We start from the raw sequence: 17,891 nt of genomic DNA, 5'->3' as shown, positions 1-17,891 counted from the left end.
ATAGGGCCCTTGAATATGAATGCATGAATATTCATGCATAGGATAGGGTTCAAGCCAAGTGACCATCCCCAAAACCCAACAGGCCTGTTTGGGTCACCAGCAGTCTAAGACCTTGTGGCACCTTGGACGGATTGTCAAATACTGCCACGCACACTGCTACCACCCCACCTACCTGTCTCTATTCTCCTTCTTACCACCTTTGTCTCCATCCTACCCCTCTTTTCCAGCTGCTGCTGATGGCCGCGCACGGCTATGCACTCCCATCTCCTTCCATGCTCCCTTGCTTTTGACAAGGAAGAGGACCGAGACGCATGGACGAAGGAGAGAGTGATGACCTAGAATGTCTCCTGGAGATGTTCTAGGCCACTACTACTCTCTGTTCTACACTTCCTTTATGGCTCTATCTTTTTTGCCAATGAGAGTAGAAGAATGAGATTGGCAGCTGTGACAACTGGAGGATGCCGAGGCAATGGCTTCCATTTTTCCCATGGACTGAGAACTGCTTTTCATATGGCTCTGCACACTGCTGGTGACAGGTGGCTGGGACAAGCCCTGCAATGGTGCCTCCTGCTTGCTGCATGATGGGTGCCGCTGCTGAGGGTTCAGAGGTCAGCCCAGTCAAGTGGGTTTGAGGATGGGTCTCAGCCCTCCGCCAGTGGCAGCGTCAACCTTTGACGCTGCCTGGATCAGCCACGGTGGGCAAGCAGGAGCCAGACAATCATGTTACGAAAGACCAAAATTAACGCACAAGACAATGTCAGTTCTCGCCCTGGAGCAGCTCGCCGCCCCCCCTCCCACCCCATAAATAGCAGTTTCTTGAGACAAGAGACACAGACGTCAAATACAGGCACATCAATTGTGCCTCCAAGTAACCGAACGAGGCCGTGTTAATGTCAAGGCGCAGAAGACAAACCGAACAGGGCAGGCCACCGTCACATTAACATAAGAACATAAGAACATAAGAACAGCCCCACTGGATCAGGCCACAGGCCCATCTAGTCCAGCTTCCTGTATCTCACAGCAGCCCACCAAATGCCTCAGGGAGCACACCAGATAACAAGAGACCTCATCCTGGTGCCCTCCCTTGCATCTGGCATTCTGACATAGCCCATTTCTAAAATCAGGAGGTTGCACATGCGCATCATGGCTTGTAACCCATAATGGATTTTTCCTCCAGAAACTTGTCCAATCTCCTCTTAAAGGCGTCTAGGCTAGACGCCAGCACCACATCCTGTGGCAAGGAGTTCAACAGACCGACCACGCGCTGAGTAAAGAAATATTTTCTTTTGTCTGTCCTAACCCGCCCAACACTCAATTTTAGTGGATGCCCCCTGGTTCTGGTATTATGTGAGAGTGTAAAGAGCATCTCCCTATCCACTCTGTCCATCCCCTGCATAATTTTGTATGTCTCAATCATGTCCCCCCTCAAGCGTCTCTTTTCTAGGCTGAAGAGGCCCAAACGCCGTAGCCTTTCCTCATAAGGAAGGTGCCCCAGCCCAGTAATCATCTTAGTCGCTCTCTTTTGCACCTTTTCCATTTCCACTATGTCTTTTTTGAGATGCGGTGACCAGAACTGGACACAATACTCCAGGTGTGGCCTTACCATCGATTTGTACAACAGCATTATAATACTAGCCGTTTTGTTCTCAATACCCTTCCTAATGATCCCAAGCATAGAATTGGCCTTCTTCACTGCCGTCGCACATTGGGTCGACACTTTCATCGACCTGTCCACCACCACCCCAAGATCTCTCTCCTGATCTGTCACAGACAGCTCAGAACCCATCAGCCTATATCTAAAGTTTTGATTTTTTGCCCCAATGTGCATGACTTTACACTTACTGACATTGAAGCGCACATTCTGTTCATCAGTTCAAAATTGCGCACACTCAAAACCAGTTAACTTTGGAAAAGCCCAATCGGTGGAGAATAGGATTCAACCCATTGACCTAAAATGACCTCTCGGCTCTTCAAACCCCCGGGTTAAATACAACAATCCATTTGTCCAACGCAAGGAGGAGGCCGTGAGGTTGTGCATGACCTCCAGAGGGCGAGCTGCACCTCCCCAGGCTAATTTCATGACACTGGGCCCTGCCCTACAGCAGTTTCCCCCCCCCCCCATTTTTCAGGGGTTGGCAGTCTTGTGGCATCATCACGCCCCATCTTAGAATCCTCTGGTTCCTGAATGCATCTAGCCTGGCACCACCATCAGTAGCATCTCTCCTGTAAGCCTCGCCTGGCAATGCAACGGCTCAGTGCTTGCAACCATCCCCAAGTGTCTCGATGTTGGCAATGTGCCACCACTGTGGGATGTTGTGCAATCAAGGGGGGGGGGGGAAAAAGAGGGAGCTGCACACCTTGTGCTGACTTCCCAATTCCAATTCATTTGTGCAGGCCTTCCTATTTTAAGTCCCTTTGATCCTCAGAAGTTTCTGCCCTTAAGATTTATTGCAGATGTCTCTTCTGTTTGTTTTTCAGCTGCTTCTTATTGTCCTACCGGTTTGATCGATTGCTAGTCACTCCAGGAGCCCTTTTCCAAGCCAGTCAGAAGTACCCAGAGTATATTTGCATTCATTCAAATGCCAGGGAAGCCTCTCAGCTTGCAAATGGTACATCCTCAGTGGTTTCCAACTGCCGCACCTTAAGGTCAACAGAGGCTTCTTCTGCTGAGTCAGAACATGGGTGCATTTCGCATCCTGCTGTCTGCGCGGATTAGCACAGCTCTCTGGGGTTTCAGACAGGAGGGATCAAACTGGGACCCTCTGCGCGCGAACTACGAGCTCTGCTTCTAAACTCCAGGTTCTCCCCAATACAGGCTGAATCGTACTCCAGCCTATAAAGGGCTGGCTCGTCCATGAGGCCAACTGAAGCAGGCTACAGGGGGAGGGCATCCACCTCTACAGCAACTGTTACCCTGCACATGCCCGATCTCGTCTGATCTCGGAAGCTAAGCAGGGTCAGGCCTGGTTAGTACTTGGATGGGAGACTGCCTGGGAATACCGGGTGCTGTAGGCTTATACCATAGTCTTTCCATGCCCAATCTCATCTGATCTCAGAAGCTAAGCAGGGTCAGGCCTGGTTAGTACTTGGATGGGAGACCGCCTGGGAATACCAGGTGCTGTAGGCTTATACCATAGTCTTTCAAGACTGAAGGTTGCCAACCATTTAACCACCCACCTCTATCCATATGCTTGTCCCACACTGATCCTCCTCTTCCTCCCATTCTCTGGACAGCAACTAGAAGATGGAGACAGAGTGGAAGCGGGAGGGAGAAGAGGGCTAGAGCAGGGGTCTCCAAACTACGGCACGGGGGGGGGGGGCCCACAGCAACTTTGTGGGTTTATTGGCTAATATTTGAAATTTTTACTCATTATATATAATTTCCCAGTTTAAATACGGCATCGTTTCTCTGTGATTGTCACATTTCTCTTTTGTTTAGAAACATATTGTGCGGATTACAAAAAATATTCTCCCCCTCCCCATCCTCTCCCCCCACCATGTGCAGTAGGGAACAGATTATAGCTGCTCCAGGGAGGGGGGCACAGCTCCGGATCTGGCCTTCCTTCCTGCTGGTGTCCTTTACTCCCGAGACACTGAAAAGCGCTTTATGTTGCTTTTGCGACAGTTAGCCTGCAAAGCACAGGATTGGTCCTATGAATTCTAAGAGCATACTGAAGTTTTCCATTGGGTTAAGCATGGTGGCTGCTAAAGATTGAATAAGTGAACTGTCTGGTGGGTGAGAATGTATCGGGAGAGATGCTCTTGCAGGCAGTCTTCATGACTGCAAGCTACAACAGCCTGGAATGTGAACATATGCAGCTGCCTTCATATGAAGTAGGCAACCTTCAGTCTCGAAAGACTCTGGTATCGCGCTCTGAAAGGTGGTTCTGGCACAGCGTCTAGTGTGGCTGAAAAGGCCAATCCGGGAGTGACAATCCCTTCCACACCGGGAGCAAGTGGAGTCTGTCCCTGGTCTGTCTCCCTGGCTATGGGCCTTCCTTCTTTGCCTCTTAGCCTCAGACTGTTGGCCAAGTGTCTCTTCAAACTGGGAAAGGCCATGCTGCACAGCCTGCCTCCAAGCGGGCCGCTCAGAGGCCAGGGTTTCCCACCTGCTGAGGTCCACTCTTAAGGCCTCCAGATCCCTCTTGCAGATGTCCTTGTATCGCAGCTGTGGTCTACCTGTAGGGTGCTTTCCCTGCACGAGTTCTCCATAGAGGAGATCCTTTGGGATCCGGCCATCATCCATTCTCATCACATGACCATATGTCTTCATATGACCATATGTCTTCATATGACCATATGTCTTCATATGAACATATGATCATATGAACGTATGCAGTCAGGTCATCAGTCTGTCTCATTCAGGCCCACCTACACTGGCTGGCAATGCTTCTCCAGGGGTCTCCTCAGCTCTAGCTGGAGATGCTGCCAACCTGGGACCTTCTGCATGGAAAGCAACTGAACTATGACTCTCCCCCCCCCCCCCCGTGGCTGGTTAGTGTGTGTGTGTGCATCTTGGAAGACCTGACCAGCTGTGAAACGGCTATCACCATATCACAGCTAGATTCAGTACATAAGTTTTGCTCTGTAGCACACCAGCACTTTCTTGCTTGCCCCCCCCTCCCCAAATCTTGGTTAACGCTACAGGACTAACACACACAGAACACAAGGGCGGAATCACAACTGTACGAATAGTGAGGGGCAGATATATTTAAAGTTATTGACAGGAGAGAGGAGAAGGGCGGGGTTGCAACTTAAAGCAATACTTGCTACGTTAGTAATTCTTAAATTCAGGTTTCTAGAAGCACAAGGCATTAAACAAAGTCACAAACTAAAGAATCAGACCAAAAGCAGACTAAAGACCAAGGCCTCTCTTTTCTGCAGAAAGGCACTGGGCTTTGTGGATCTCTAGGGCAGGGGTGCCCAAACCCCGGCCCTGAGGCCACTTGGGGCCCTCGAGGCCTCTCAATGTGGCCCTCAGGGAGCCCCCAGTCTCCAATGAGCCTCTGTCCCTCCGGAGATTTGTTGGAGCCCACACTGGCCTGACGCAACTGCTCTCAGCGTGAGAGCAACTGTTTGACATCTTGCATGAGCTGTAGGATGAAGGCTCCCTCCACTGCTTGCTGTTTTACACCTGTGATGCAGCAGTGGCAGTGAAGGGAAGGCCAGCCTTGCTTTGTACAAGACCTTTTATAGGCCTTGATCTATTGCAAGACCTTCATTCATTCATATAAGTTCATCTTTAATATATTCATTTATGTAAATTTATTCAAATTTTAAATGTAAATTAATTCTTTTTTTTCCCCTGGCCCGCAACACAGTGTCAAAGAGATGATGTGGCCCTCCTGCCAAAAACTTGGACACCCCTGCTCTAGGGCAATGATTTTCAACCTTTTCCATCTCATGGCACACTGACAAGGCAGTTATGTTGTCCCAAAAACTGACGGTGTGCCTTGACAATTGACAAGGTGCACCACACTACCCGCATGGGGCTCACATCTCCCCGTGGTCCTACTAATGCCAAGTCTGAAAACCTTTATTGGCATTAACAGAAACAGTCAGCGACACAAAACAGTAAAGGTCCTTCTAATAAATGGCCCTCCCCCAAATTCCCACAGCAAACCTGTGGACCCAGCATTTCAGGGGAGGAACAGTCACGATGGAGGTGCTGTCCACCAAGCCTCACATCCCTTAACTGCTTCCCAACCCCTAGCGTAGGCGTTTTATGGGCAAGATGTACAGAGCACAGCCGCCCGCACCTTTTTACTGAATGCCGCAAAGTTAATAGAACCGGTGAAGGGAGCGGACTCTGCAATCTGTCCTTCCTCGCTGCTGCCAATGGCAGAGAGTTAATGAGTCGATCAGAGGTTGAAGTTCCACGGTGTGCTTGTAAGACGTGGCTGCAAAGCCCAAATTAATGCGTGGAAGGTCACCTGTGACTTCTGACCAGACTTAATAGCTCATCTTCCCTATCTCCTTATGCAACAAGAACATAAGGCGCTGGACCAAGACGGAGAGGGGGGGGGGGAAAAAGAGAGACCACATGGTTAAGATTTGTAAGAATCAAAAAGTGAGGCACACAATTGGGTTAGGCAGTGGTTCTCAAACTGGGATGTTGCGACCCTGCAGCCAGAGAGCCCTGGCCTCTGCCCCCTTAAGGGGTGGGGGGAGACAGTGACACGATTGCCAGAATCACGTCGCTTTGGAGGGGCGCAGGGGAGCCCCGCGCCAGCCTCCACAAGGCTCCCCAACATGCGGAGAATGCAAAATTAACAATCGTGACCCACTTCCGGGTGATTTTGTGATTGCAAAACCGAAAGTGGTTTGCGATGGTTATTTTGCCTGTCTACGCATCTTGGGGAGCCCTGCGGAGGCTGGTGCGGGGCTCCCCGCACCCCCAGGAGGCTGCTGCAGGCTATGGTAACTCCAGCCAAGCCCCTCCCCCCCCTCCAAAGCGACGCAATCCTGGTGATCACGTCGCTGCCTCCCCCCCTCCCCGCAAGGACTTACAGCGGGGCTCCAACTCCCTGGGAGTTTGAGAACCGCTGACGTAAGGAGTGGGAGGCATCAAGGAATGCCCCAGAACAAAAGGTCTTCCTCCCTCGCTCATCACATTCATTTTAATGGGGGGGGGTCACCCAATGAAACTGATGGGCAGGCAATTTGGGGCAGACAAATGACTTCACATAGAGCAGGGGTATCCAAAGTTTTTGGCAGGAGGGCCACATCGTCTTTCTGACACTGTGTCGGGGGCCGGGGGGGGGAATAATTCACATTTTAAATTTGAATAAATTTACATAAATGAATATATTAAAGATGAACTTATATGAGTGAATGAAGGTCTTGCAATAGCTCAAGGCCTATAAAAGGTCTTGCACAAAGCAAGGCTGGCCTTTCCTTTGCTGCTGCTACTGCATCACTGATGTGAAAGAAGAATCAGTGGAAGGAGCCCTCATCCCACAGCTCACGTGAGAGGTCAAACAGTCACACTCACGCTGAGAGCAGTTGTGTCGGGCCAGTGTGGGCTCCAACAAATCTCTGGAGGGCCAGAGTCTCATTGGAGACTGTGGACTCCCTGAGGGCTGCATTGAGAGGCCTCGAGAGCCGCAAGTGGCCCCAGGGCCGGGGTTTGGGCACCCCTGTTCTAGAAGGATCTCCAAGCCCTCTTGATTGGATGACCTAAGGTAGCAACCCACCTGATGGCATCTGGCCAAGAATCCATGCCTGCTGGACTGCCCTATTTTCAGTGGTCGCACCAGACATTTGCTCCAGGCTGGCGGAGGGCTTGCTTCATTGCTGCTCACCCCACAGCTCACGTCAGAGATCACGTGAGAGATCAAACAGTCACACTCACGCTGAGAGCAGTTGTGTCAGGCCAGTGTGGGCTCCATCAAGTCTCTGGAGGGCCAGAGGATCATTGGAGTCTGGGGGCTCCCTGAGGACCGCATTGAGAGGCCTCGAGGGCCACAAGTGGCCCCAGGGCCAGGGTTTGGGCACCCCTGACACAGAGTGTAATTGCTGGATTTGGCTGCCACAAGATGTGGTGAGGGCCACTAGCTTGGAAGGCTTTAAAGGGAGATTAGATTCATAGAGGAGGTCTTGTGAGGACCATTAGTCACAATAGCAGGGCTGGGCCATCTACAAGAGGAGGTCAAAGGGTGGCTTCAGTAGGAAGGTGGGCACACCCTGTGCCTTTGGGCCACATCCTGAGATGCTCTCATTTGTCCCCATTCACCTTCTCTATTTGCACTCTGCCTTTCCACATTTTGAAATAGAGCAGCACAGCAGGGTTGGAAGGAAGGAGAAGCCCTGCCCCACTTACAAAAGAGGGAGGGAAAGACTCCTTTTGGAAGCGGAGTAGCGCTCTCTTGGCTTCCTTGTTCTGACAAGCTTTTGCCACTCTGTTTCCAAGCAGTGAGAGATGGAGGAGGAAAAAGGCAAGAAGGGACAAGGACTGGCAAGTTGGTGACAGAAGCTCTGCTCCACTGCTGAGGATACCCAAATGGTTGGCAACCTTCAGTCTCGAAAGGACTATGGTATAAGCCTACAGCACCCAGTATTCCCAAGCGGTCTCCCATCCAAGTACTAACCAGGCCTGACTTTGCTTAGCTTCCGAGATCGGGCATGCGCAGGGTAACAGTTGCTGTGTTGACACCATCCCATGGCCACCACTTCTGCTGGTTTCTCTACACTGGTCAGGTGTGTAGGGTGGGGGGACATGGTCAGTTCAGTGGAAACAGCAGTGTGGGTGCAAATGAAGATGCCAATCAATGGGGCATGTGGAATTCAATTGTAGCGTCAGATGTTGTCCAGCTTGGGCTGGGCCCTCATGATGACCGTGTGGAGCCTCCATGTTAAGAGGCAGTATATCATTTGCTGTGGGTAGAGGGTGGGGGTCACAGTAGGGGAGGCCTGCTGCCTTTTTTGCACTGCACATGGGCTTCCCAGAGGTATCAATGGACCTTTGGAGGTCCAGGGTGCACTTTGCTTTGCCGGGGCCCTCAGGCAATGACCCTCGATTTCAAAAGAGGGGTCTGATATATGCAAAGCAGGACAATCTTGAGCATTTGTGAAACGTAGATAAGGTCCCTGTACCGCCACCCTGAAACAGGAAACGGCAGAGGAGCTCAGCTGCAAACAGACTTACTTCTAGGCGAGAGACTTTGGAAAACATCCAAGCAGCCTAACTGTGATCCATCGCTTATCCGGTTCATCTGTAGTTCACGCACGCATGTGCGAGAGTGCATGATACCCTTAAAAGGGAGGACTAAGATGCATTATTTGAAGCCAGAGGAGCTACAAGGCTTAGAGGGAAATCAGGCAAAACACTTATTGCTGCCTTAGTAGCCACTCACTCGGACAAAAGGCTCTTTTGTGGACTTCCTTTCCAAACGGATGCTGGGAGACGTGTCTGCTTGAGAGATCTGGGCAAAGCGGGCAGCTTGCCCCAAACTCAAAGATTCTCAACGCCCACCTTCCCGGCCCCTTGAAGCAGACTTGAAAGACGCCTGCCAAAACTACAGGTCGATCAAGGTTTGGTAGCAAAGGCGGAAACGTGAACTGACAGTCGCGTCTGCGCCTGGATGACAGTGGGCAGGGCCAATGTCAGGGGTTGGCCCTGTGCTTACTTCGGAGCCCTGGGGTTGCGCATGGCGTTTTTGTCCCACTGGTAACTGCCACAGGATCAAAACTCCTTTGTGCTATTTGCCCTCCCTGGTACCAATGGGGCTAAAGGTTAGGGTTATTCTGTTGTATTCTGCTGTATTCTGCCACTAAATTCTGCAGACTTCCTGCGATAGTGCAGAATCACAGACAGCTTCAGAAGCACTGCAATTGGGGTCCAGCTTGCATAGCATTCCCTAGGACTTTCAAGACGAAATACCTCTTTCCACCACCCTATGCACTTAAAATGCAGCCTTCTGCCAAATCAAACCATGCGCCCACTGGTCTATGACAGTGATTCTCAACCTGTATTCCACAAAGGTGCACAGGGGTGCTGTCATGAATATGTACAGTTTAGGCCTAGTAGCATTGCAAAGCCTGAACCAAGCTAAAACAGTAACACAGAAGTGGCTTGCATTTCCTAGCTGCTAGGAATTTACAACTCAATGGAAGGTGATTATGTAGCACCTAGGCAGCCAGAAAGACGCCCATCAAGGATGGAATGGCCCATCAAGGATAGAATGCAGCTGTAGATCTCCAGGGGGGAGGGAAGAGCTGAGAGGGCGAGCTTCCAGCCCCACTTCCAGAGGACAGGGGCTTTGGTTTTTGTCTCTGGGTGAGAGAGGTAGTGGGTGCACATCCTGCCCTGCCAGGACCATGTGGCCATAGGTAAGTGGCCTGAGGATCTACAAAAGAAGCTGACCCAGGTGAGGGTTAGAGAATAATAGAGTTAGCCAGTTAACTTTGTTGTTTTATGCTGATATGTTTCCTAGAGGTTTTTATGCCTCTAGCATTTGCTGCCTTTTGTAACTTTTTGTAACCCTATGTACTTAATAAAGTAAAAATCCTTTTACCATGTTGGTTCATTGTCTGTTGGGGACAAAGGTTCAGAATCCTGCCTAGCCGCTCAGCAAGCTACCAAAAATCCTCATTGTGGACTAGTAACTTGAGGACTGAGACTTTAAGTAAAGAAAGTGCTCAGTGCCTACAAGGGATATAGTTAAGCCTAGAGGGTCTCGGTGTCCCTGGACTGAGACACTGGCTCTTACAGGGTGGTGGCAGTACTACCGAACAGAGGTCTTTGAGGGCTCTAGGGTTCAGAACCAACAACTCTGAGCACCCCAAAACCCTGGAAGTGAGATCAAGTGTACAACAGGTGCCACAAGAGTTTGGTGCATAAAAGTTAAAAAAACTCTTTAGGGTTCTGCGACTCTATTTCTAGGGCAACTGAGCCTGCAGTAACAAATTAGTCTGTCCCTCTTCTTCTACGGGCTGTGCGACAATTTGTTCATACAGGCAGTTGCCCCAGAGGCACAGAACCCATAAGAGTCTCCCGGATGCCGTAAGTGACATCACAAGAGACTAAGACTGGAGGGAAGACCAGAGAGCAGTGGTTCTCAAACTTTTTAGCACCGGGACCCACTTTTTAGAATGACAAATCTGCCAGGACCCACTGGAAGCGATGTCATGGTCAGAAGTGACACCACCAATTTAGACTTCAAACCTAAGCCACAATCAGCCAAAGGTTCCATTGCACCGTGTGCTTGTGTTATTTTGTACAGCTCTGAATTCAAACACGCCAGCTCAGAAGTCAAAGCAAGAAAACAGACTCGGATCCTTCTCCAACCACACAGCCCCCCCTCCTTTCCATCGTCCCATCTTGTCACCTGTTCAGGGCCACCAGCACTCCACCCTGCCCAGCAGTTCGGCACCCTGTATTTTCAATGGCGGCTGAGTAGGCCATTTAGTTATGTGATTTTTCTCTGTAAACCGCTTTGTGAACTTTTAGCTGAAAAGCGGTATATAAATACTGTTTATAATTATATAATTATAATCGGTTCGACGCGACCCACCTGAAACAGGCTCGCGACCCACATTTTGAGAAACGGTGGCATAGAGAACAGAGTGCCAGGAGAAGAAAAACATTAAAAATTGCTGGTCCACGCGAACTGGTGATGGTTTTCCCGAGCCTCCGGCAAGAGACTTCCCACCATTTGGTACCTGATCCTTTTAACTGGAGGGAGTGAACCCAGAGCCTTCTACACACCAAAGCAAGTGCTTTCACCTACAGCTCCTCCACAATGGTCTGACATGTCTTTATCAAATTGGAACACTCTTGATTATGCTCTATAGCAGGGGTGTCCAAACTTTTTGGCAGGAGGGCCACATCATCTCTCTGACACTGTGTTGGGGGCTGGGGAAAAAAGAATTAATTTAAACTTCAAGTCTGAATTCATTTACATAAATTAATATATTAGAAATGGAACTTCTACGAACGAACGAAGGTCTTGCAATAGCTCAAGGCCTATAAAAGGCCTTGTGCAAATCAAGGCCGGTCTTTCCTTCACTGCCAATGCTGCATCACAAATGTGAAATAGCAAGTAGTGGAGGGAGCCCTCAACCCACAGCTCATGCAAGAGGTTGAACAGTCACCCTCATGCTGAGAGCACTCACGTCGGACAAGCATGGGTTCCACCAGCAAGTCTCTGGAGGGCCAGAGTCTCATTGGAGTCTGGGGGCTCCCCAAGGGCCGCACTGGGAGTCCCCCGAGGGCCGCAAGTGGCCCCCAGGCCGGGGTTTGGGCACTCCTGCTCTATAGGGATCATTACCTAACCCAAGACCTAGTGCTTCAGCCACATTACGTAACCAAACAAGTTAATGAAAGGCCAGCGTCCTTCTTTCAAGGAAAGCTGACTTGCAGCCTTTCCTGTTTCAGATACTGCTGTTGCAATTCCATAAAAGCCTGAAAACATTGCTTATCATTCCCAGAACCTGGGCTACAGGAGCCAAAGGTGCGCTTACGAAACCATCATGCCATTTCCCTGATAGACATGGGATCAAGCAAACGGTGTTTGATTGGAACCTCCTGGGGATCCAAGAGGGATATTGCATTTCAGTCAGATGCCGGCAGAGTCTAGAGTTGCGGGGTGCTTCTAAGTTTATCTTGCCTGGAAAGCGAACTCCAGGGAGGTACTTAACATCCTGGAGGGCACTGTTAAAAGAACGTACATGGTCGCTTGTTAAATGCACAGGTCTGTAACATTTCCCCCAATGCGGTCACAGACGCCATGGTAGCATCAAGTTAATCTATTCAAAATAAAATATTGAAATGAATGGGGACCCGGCTGAAATTGGCTGGTGACCCACCGGGTGGGTCCTGACCCACAGTTTGAATAATACAGCTCCTTCTGTCCTGTGGCAGCAGTCTCGCCCGGAAGTCTGTTCTGCAGTAGTGATACCAGGACCCTACAGGCTTTCTCCCAGTAACAACTCAATCCAAAGAAAAGTTCTGTGCTGTGAGCCAAGCAGGGCCTGGGCAGCTTCTGCTGCATCGGGGTATTTATCTCCTTACCCCGGGTAAAGCCCCAGCAGCTTCTATGAGGCTTCTCAGATCCACACCAGAAATAACGCTGGTGCCAATGTAAGCCACCCCGTCAGGGGAAATGGCTCTGGAGGGATACGGCAGAGACCTCCCCTCCATTCCCACCCCTCTCCCAGGCCTGATCCACCCTCCCTGGAATGCTAACCCCTGCCCCCTCTTCACCCCGCCTGCCGGCCAGCACAGCACCTATCTGCTTTGGTGGGTACTAGCCTCTAAATGGCACTGGTAGGCCAGTAGAGGGCTTTCCACTGGTGCCAGGCACATCTGTGACAGCGTGGAGGCCTGCCCTGATGGCAGAGGCCAGCACAGGATTGGGCCATAAGTCTGTTGACAGGTGCATGTTAGGTATGGCTGCAGGTTGACCCATCCACGAGTGAGGTGGGCCCTCTATAGCCTACCCCTTTCCTCCTCACTGTTTCCCACCCATCTCTATTTTTCAAAGCCAAGGAGCTGGAGGACTGGTAGAGGCAGCAGCTGTTGTGCTGCTGGATAAGGGGGGGGGGGGAGGAAGAGAAGCATTTGACCTGCTGTCTCAGGTGCTAGGAGATCTTGGGCCAGCCCTCCAAGGATACACAACATGAGAGTGCTCATTGCATATGCACCCAATGCATTAAAAGGAAAAGGCTGCTTTACCTGAGATCAGAAGAGCCCTGCTGGATCAGGCCAAGGGCCCATCTAGTCCAGCTTCCTGTACCTCCTCATTGTGGCCCACCAGATGCCTCTGAGAGCATACAAGACCCTCCTGTGGCCTCTCCCTTACACCTGGCATTCAGAGGGAGGCCATCTCTAAAAGCCAGACGTTGCATCAAAGCATTGTGACTTGTCACCTGTAATGAGCTCCCCCTCCAACAATTTGTCCAACCCTTTTTTCACAGCATCCCGGCCAGGCGCCATCACAGCATCCTGTGGCAATGAGTTCCACAGATTAATTACATGCTGGGAAAAGATATTGCTTTTGCTTTCCGCCTGTCTAGTCTAATTTTTCTCCCCTCATTAACATGCTTTTAACGGTTGGTGGACGATTAATCTGTATTACGTGATCTGGAGTTCGCACTCTTGCTTAAGGGAACATGGGAAGGATGAAATCAAGGTTCACATAGATCAGGGGTGTCCAAAGTTTTTGGCAGGAGGGCCACATCATCTCTCTGACACTGTGTCAGGGGGCTGGGGGAAGAATTAATTTACATTTCAAATTTGAATAAATTTACATACATTTACATAAATGAATATATTAAAGATGAACTTATATGAATGAATGAAGGTCTTGCAATAGCTCAAGGCCTTTCCTCTTCTGCCACTACTGCATCACAGATGTGAAACAGCAAGCAGTGGAGGAAGCCCTCATCCCACAGATCACACAAGAGGTCAAACAGTTGTCCTCATGCAGAGAGCAGTTGCATCGGCCAGTGTGGGCTCCAACAAATCACTGGAGGGCCAGAGTCTCACTGGGGACTGGGAGCTCCCTGAGGGCCACATTGAGAGGCCTTGAGGGCCGTAAGTGGCCCCAGAGCCAGGATTTGGGCACCCCTGACATAGATCAGCATTGCTTGCAAGAAACTCAGCATCTGCCATCAGTAATTGGCCAAAGCTCGCCTGGCAGACCATGGTTTACCTTTTACCAAACCTTGTTCTAACCTATGTAAACTTATTATGTAATTATAATAAAACAGAATCAGACTAACACTAAAAAATAACACCAAATTGCTTGTCGATCACCAGGGATAAGGACAAAAAGGAAGAACAGAGAGCATAGCAGATGCTTTGCACAGAGGAGATCCCGGGTTCAAGTCCAGGTATCTCAAAGGTTACAGGTATCTCAAAGGTTACAGGGATGAGGAAGACACAGAGCGAGATAGATCAGTGTTGTCAGATTCACTACGGCAGCTCTGAATGCTGAAATGACCATCAAATATTGCATGTTTTATCTTTAACATGACTAAGCACAAACCGGATCAAAGTGCAGTCTTACAAGTTTTATAACACAAGGCTATTAATGTGACTATAGATATGGTTTTATGACACACGGCAAGATCTTTCTAACCTGTGCTGAGTAAAGGGTTCCTTTCTGCAAGTATGCACCCCCCCCCCCAAATGGTTTCAGCCAGACAAGGCAACCTGAGTTGCAAGCAGAAACCTTGTTTACATAAATCTGCTGCCAGAGAGCGACAACAGGGCTCTTCCCATCCGGCCCTGGAAAACAAGATCCCCTTGAAAGCACAAAAAGCATCACAGCAACACTAACCGTACGACTGTCAGTCTTAGAGAAACTGGAGACCTTGATGTTTCTTGCGAGGAGGATCAACATCTACAAAAGCATAGGGAGTTTGGGGGGGGGGATTCACTGACAGTGAGAGAAATCTCGTGGGGGGCCTCGCCGCCCAATGGAGACCCCAGCTGAAGGTGTTGTTTATGGGAAGAAAAACACAAAAGTGGGGAGAGGTGGGGGAATGAAAAGAGGAGAAAGGACACACAGCAAGGAGAGCAGGAGAAAGGACAACATACAGTACTGCCAAAAAGGAGCATTCAAAGGATGGGGTGCCCCACAAGCCCCCTGAATGCCAAAATTGATGGGGAGAGGGTTGGAGGTGGGGGTTAAAATTAATCACCTGCCACATAAAAGTGGGAGCAGTATTGAAATAAGGACTGCAGGTGCTGAGTTTTCTCCTTATCAATATCTCCTTCCTTCCCGCCCCCCAACACAGGAAAATTGATCTTTTTCTGCCAGGAAATAAATAACAGGGAATCCACCCCACCCCCCCTGTGACTGCCATTGCTACAAATGCTCAGTGTCCTACGTTGTCCTATATGCACAAACAACACTGCTAAATAACTAATTCCCCAGATCGAGACATCTACGCTCTCATTTAAAAACAAGCTTCTAGTCCTCAAAATGGAAAAGCAAGTGCGAGAGCAATACCTGAAGATGCTCTTTTTCCAATATAGGGAGCAGAAGAAGCTGAGGCTGGTACGTCAATATCACCAGGTAAGGGGGGGCAGCACCTGGCATGCCTCCTCAGGTGCAGGTGGACCTGGACACTAGCCAGTAGCTCCTTCCTCTGTTCAGTCAATGGCCGTGGATGAAAACCACAATGTATTCAACAAGGATTACCTCTCCTTGTAGATTAAGGGAGAGTTGGGGAGCACACAGGTCATTTTTAATTTTGCATTCCCTAAGGGTTAATTAAACCAGAACTAGAACTGCCTCAGACCTACAAGGCAGTGGGCAGGCCCAGATTCTCATTTGCCTTCATAGAAGGTGATTCATTTACCAGCTACATGGATGTGCAGGGCCATCTCACCTACCTTTACTCAGAAGTGGTGCTGCTGCGTTCAGAGGGCTTTAATCCCAAGTCAGCACAGCTCAGTGCAGGAGCACTTGCTTCACACACAGAAGGCTCCGAGTTCAAGCTCTGGCAGCTTCTCCAAGTAGGGTTGGCCAGGAGCAGAGCTGCCAGTCAGTGTAGGTGATACTGAGCTATGGGTAATAGTCAGTGTGGGCGATACTGACCAATGGGCTCATCTGCTCTACAGCAGCTTCCTAGGTGGGACTGCAGCCCAATTCTGTCCCAGCGCCTGCCTGAACTTGACATTTCTGGGAGGGATGGTGAGGAAGGTCCAAGGAAAAAATGGCTAAAGCTCTCCCATGGCTTTCTGGGGGAAAGCTCTCCCATGGCTTTCAGCACCAGCACTCTATGGGAGGGACACACAGAAATATTTGGAGAAGGGTGCTGGAGATGGGGGGGGGTGCCTGGATGGGTCAGGAGGAGAAACCAGGCAGCTGGGGGGCATGCAGGGGCAATGTGGGAAGACACCCCTGGAATCAGGTGGGTGGGGGGAGAGAGAGACATCCAACATTACTTAAAAAAATGGGATGTGGAGAGGAACAGTAGGAAGGAATCTCCCACAGGTGATGGGCCTGGGGAGAGGATGGTGCATGATGCTGGGACGCAAAATGAGGCAGGGGACAGAGTGGGTTGGTCCCCTGCAGTAAAATGGAGCCCAGTATATAGGCAAACAATGGGGCAACAGAAAGAGATTAGCAGGGGGGTGGGACTGAGTGCCCAGAATGGAACTGGTGAGGATGGAAGGACCAATAAGAGAGGCAGGGGACCCTGGAAAGATGGAGAGGAGGGGTAACAAACCCTGAGCAAGCCCTTCAGGAACTGAATAGGGGTTTAGGAAGAGCCAGATTGAACAGCCCCTCACCCACCCCAGGACAGACAGAGGTGGGTGGGCTTTTCTAAATAGAGAGGGGTGATGTTAAAGACATGGGGGGGGGAGGCAAATAGCGGGTAAGGAGCTGCAGAGCAGGTTGGAGGGGACACACTGATGAGATCACCTTTCCAAATGAGATCAGAGAGAGGGGATGCAATCATGGAAGGGGGGAGATTAGGAAGGGACCCCTAGAACAGGACAGGAAAGGGTGGGTGGGTTAGTACTGCATCGCCTACCAAGATGCAGGGAGACTAAGAGCCCAAGCCGGGGCACGTCTACTGAGAAGTCCCATCATAGTCAATGGGGCTTACTCCCAGGTTAGCGTTGATAGGATTGTGACTCAATGCTCTTAAATTAAAACTACATGCATGTTTCAGAGTGGCTGGTATAAAAGCCTCTCCATCAGGGATCCTTGGAGATTGCAAAGGGGGGGAGGAAAAAGAGCTGCAGCTGCTGCATTCAGACACCCCCCCCCCAATCCCCACTCACCGCCTCTAGGCAATCACCGGCTCGCTCCAGTCTCAGCTACTAGCCTGGGAGAATCCCCTGCCTGCTCTGGGGGGCAGCCAGGCTCACAGAGGGCTCGCTCGCCGAACGCGTCGCAGCCAATGGGGAACGCGTTCTGAAGGCCCCGCTCCGGCGCCGGCCAATGAGAGCCACCGCTGACGACACACCCCCTCCGGAGAGGGGAGGAGTGAGGATAGAGGGGACCGGTTAGGAAGAGCTTGTGCGAGGGGGAGGCAGGGAAGGACTCTACCACCCCAGCATTGGGCTTAGAGTGCTGCAAAAGGCTTTTGGAGAAGGCAGCCTCAATGATGAGCGGATTGGATCTTTGCAATTAATTAAACTGCATTTTTAAACTCCTCTTTGCAACTTTTTTTCATTGCCAACTTTTAATTGCCAACTTACAAACATTGGTGCAGGCAGAGATCAACGTTTAAAGAAAGCGAGTGGGAACTTATGAGATGGTCTGGAACGCGTGCTTCTGTCCTTGCACATGGGCACGGTTATGTTTAACTTTAACCCGGAGCAAAAGGTACTTTGAACTTACTCAGGCTAGCTTCGGGCCCAAACCTATCCAACTTTCCAGCTCTGGTGTAGCCATAATGCAGCCCCCCAAGTTAAGAACGTA

General features: G+C 50.3%; 1 protein-coding gene and 1 pseudogene across 2 annotated transcripts in view; one reads left to right on the top strand and one right to left on the bottom strand.

Moving 5' to 3' along the window:
- Positions 1-17,341, bottom strand: part of ABAT (4-aminobutyrate aminotransferase) — a 51,040-nt gene extending 33,699 nt beyond the window's left edge. The window contains exon 1 of one of the 2 annotated variants that reach the window (XM_066640437.1): positions 17,249-17,341. The gene's annotated coding sequence lies outside the window, so the exon portion shown is untranslated. The remainder of the gene's footprint in view (positions 1-17,248) is intronic. The other variant, XM_066640436.1, reaches the window with a different exon arrangement.
- LOC136633782 (5S ribosomal RNA) lies at positions 2,896-3,015 on the top strand (annotated as a pseudogene).
- Positions 17,342-17,891: the final 550 nt, after the last annotated feature.

This window comes from Tiliqua scincoides, chromosome 13 (genome assembly GCF_035046505.1).
Source record: "Tiliqua scincoides isolate rTilSci1 chromosome 13, rTilSci1.hap2, whole genome shotgun sequence".
NCBI lineage: Eukaryota > Metazoa > Chordata > Lepidosauria > Squamata > Scincidae > Tiliqua > Tiliqua scincoides.
Note: the sequence above shows the minus strand (reverse complement) of the source record. Positions and strands in the feature narration are given on the sequence as shown.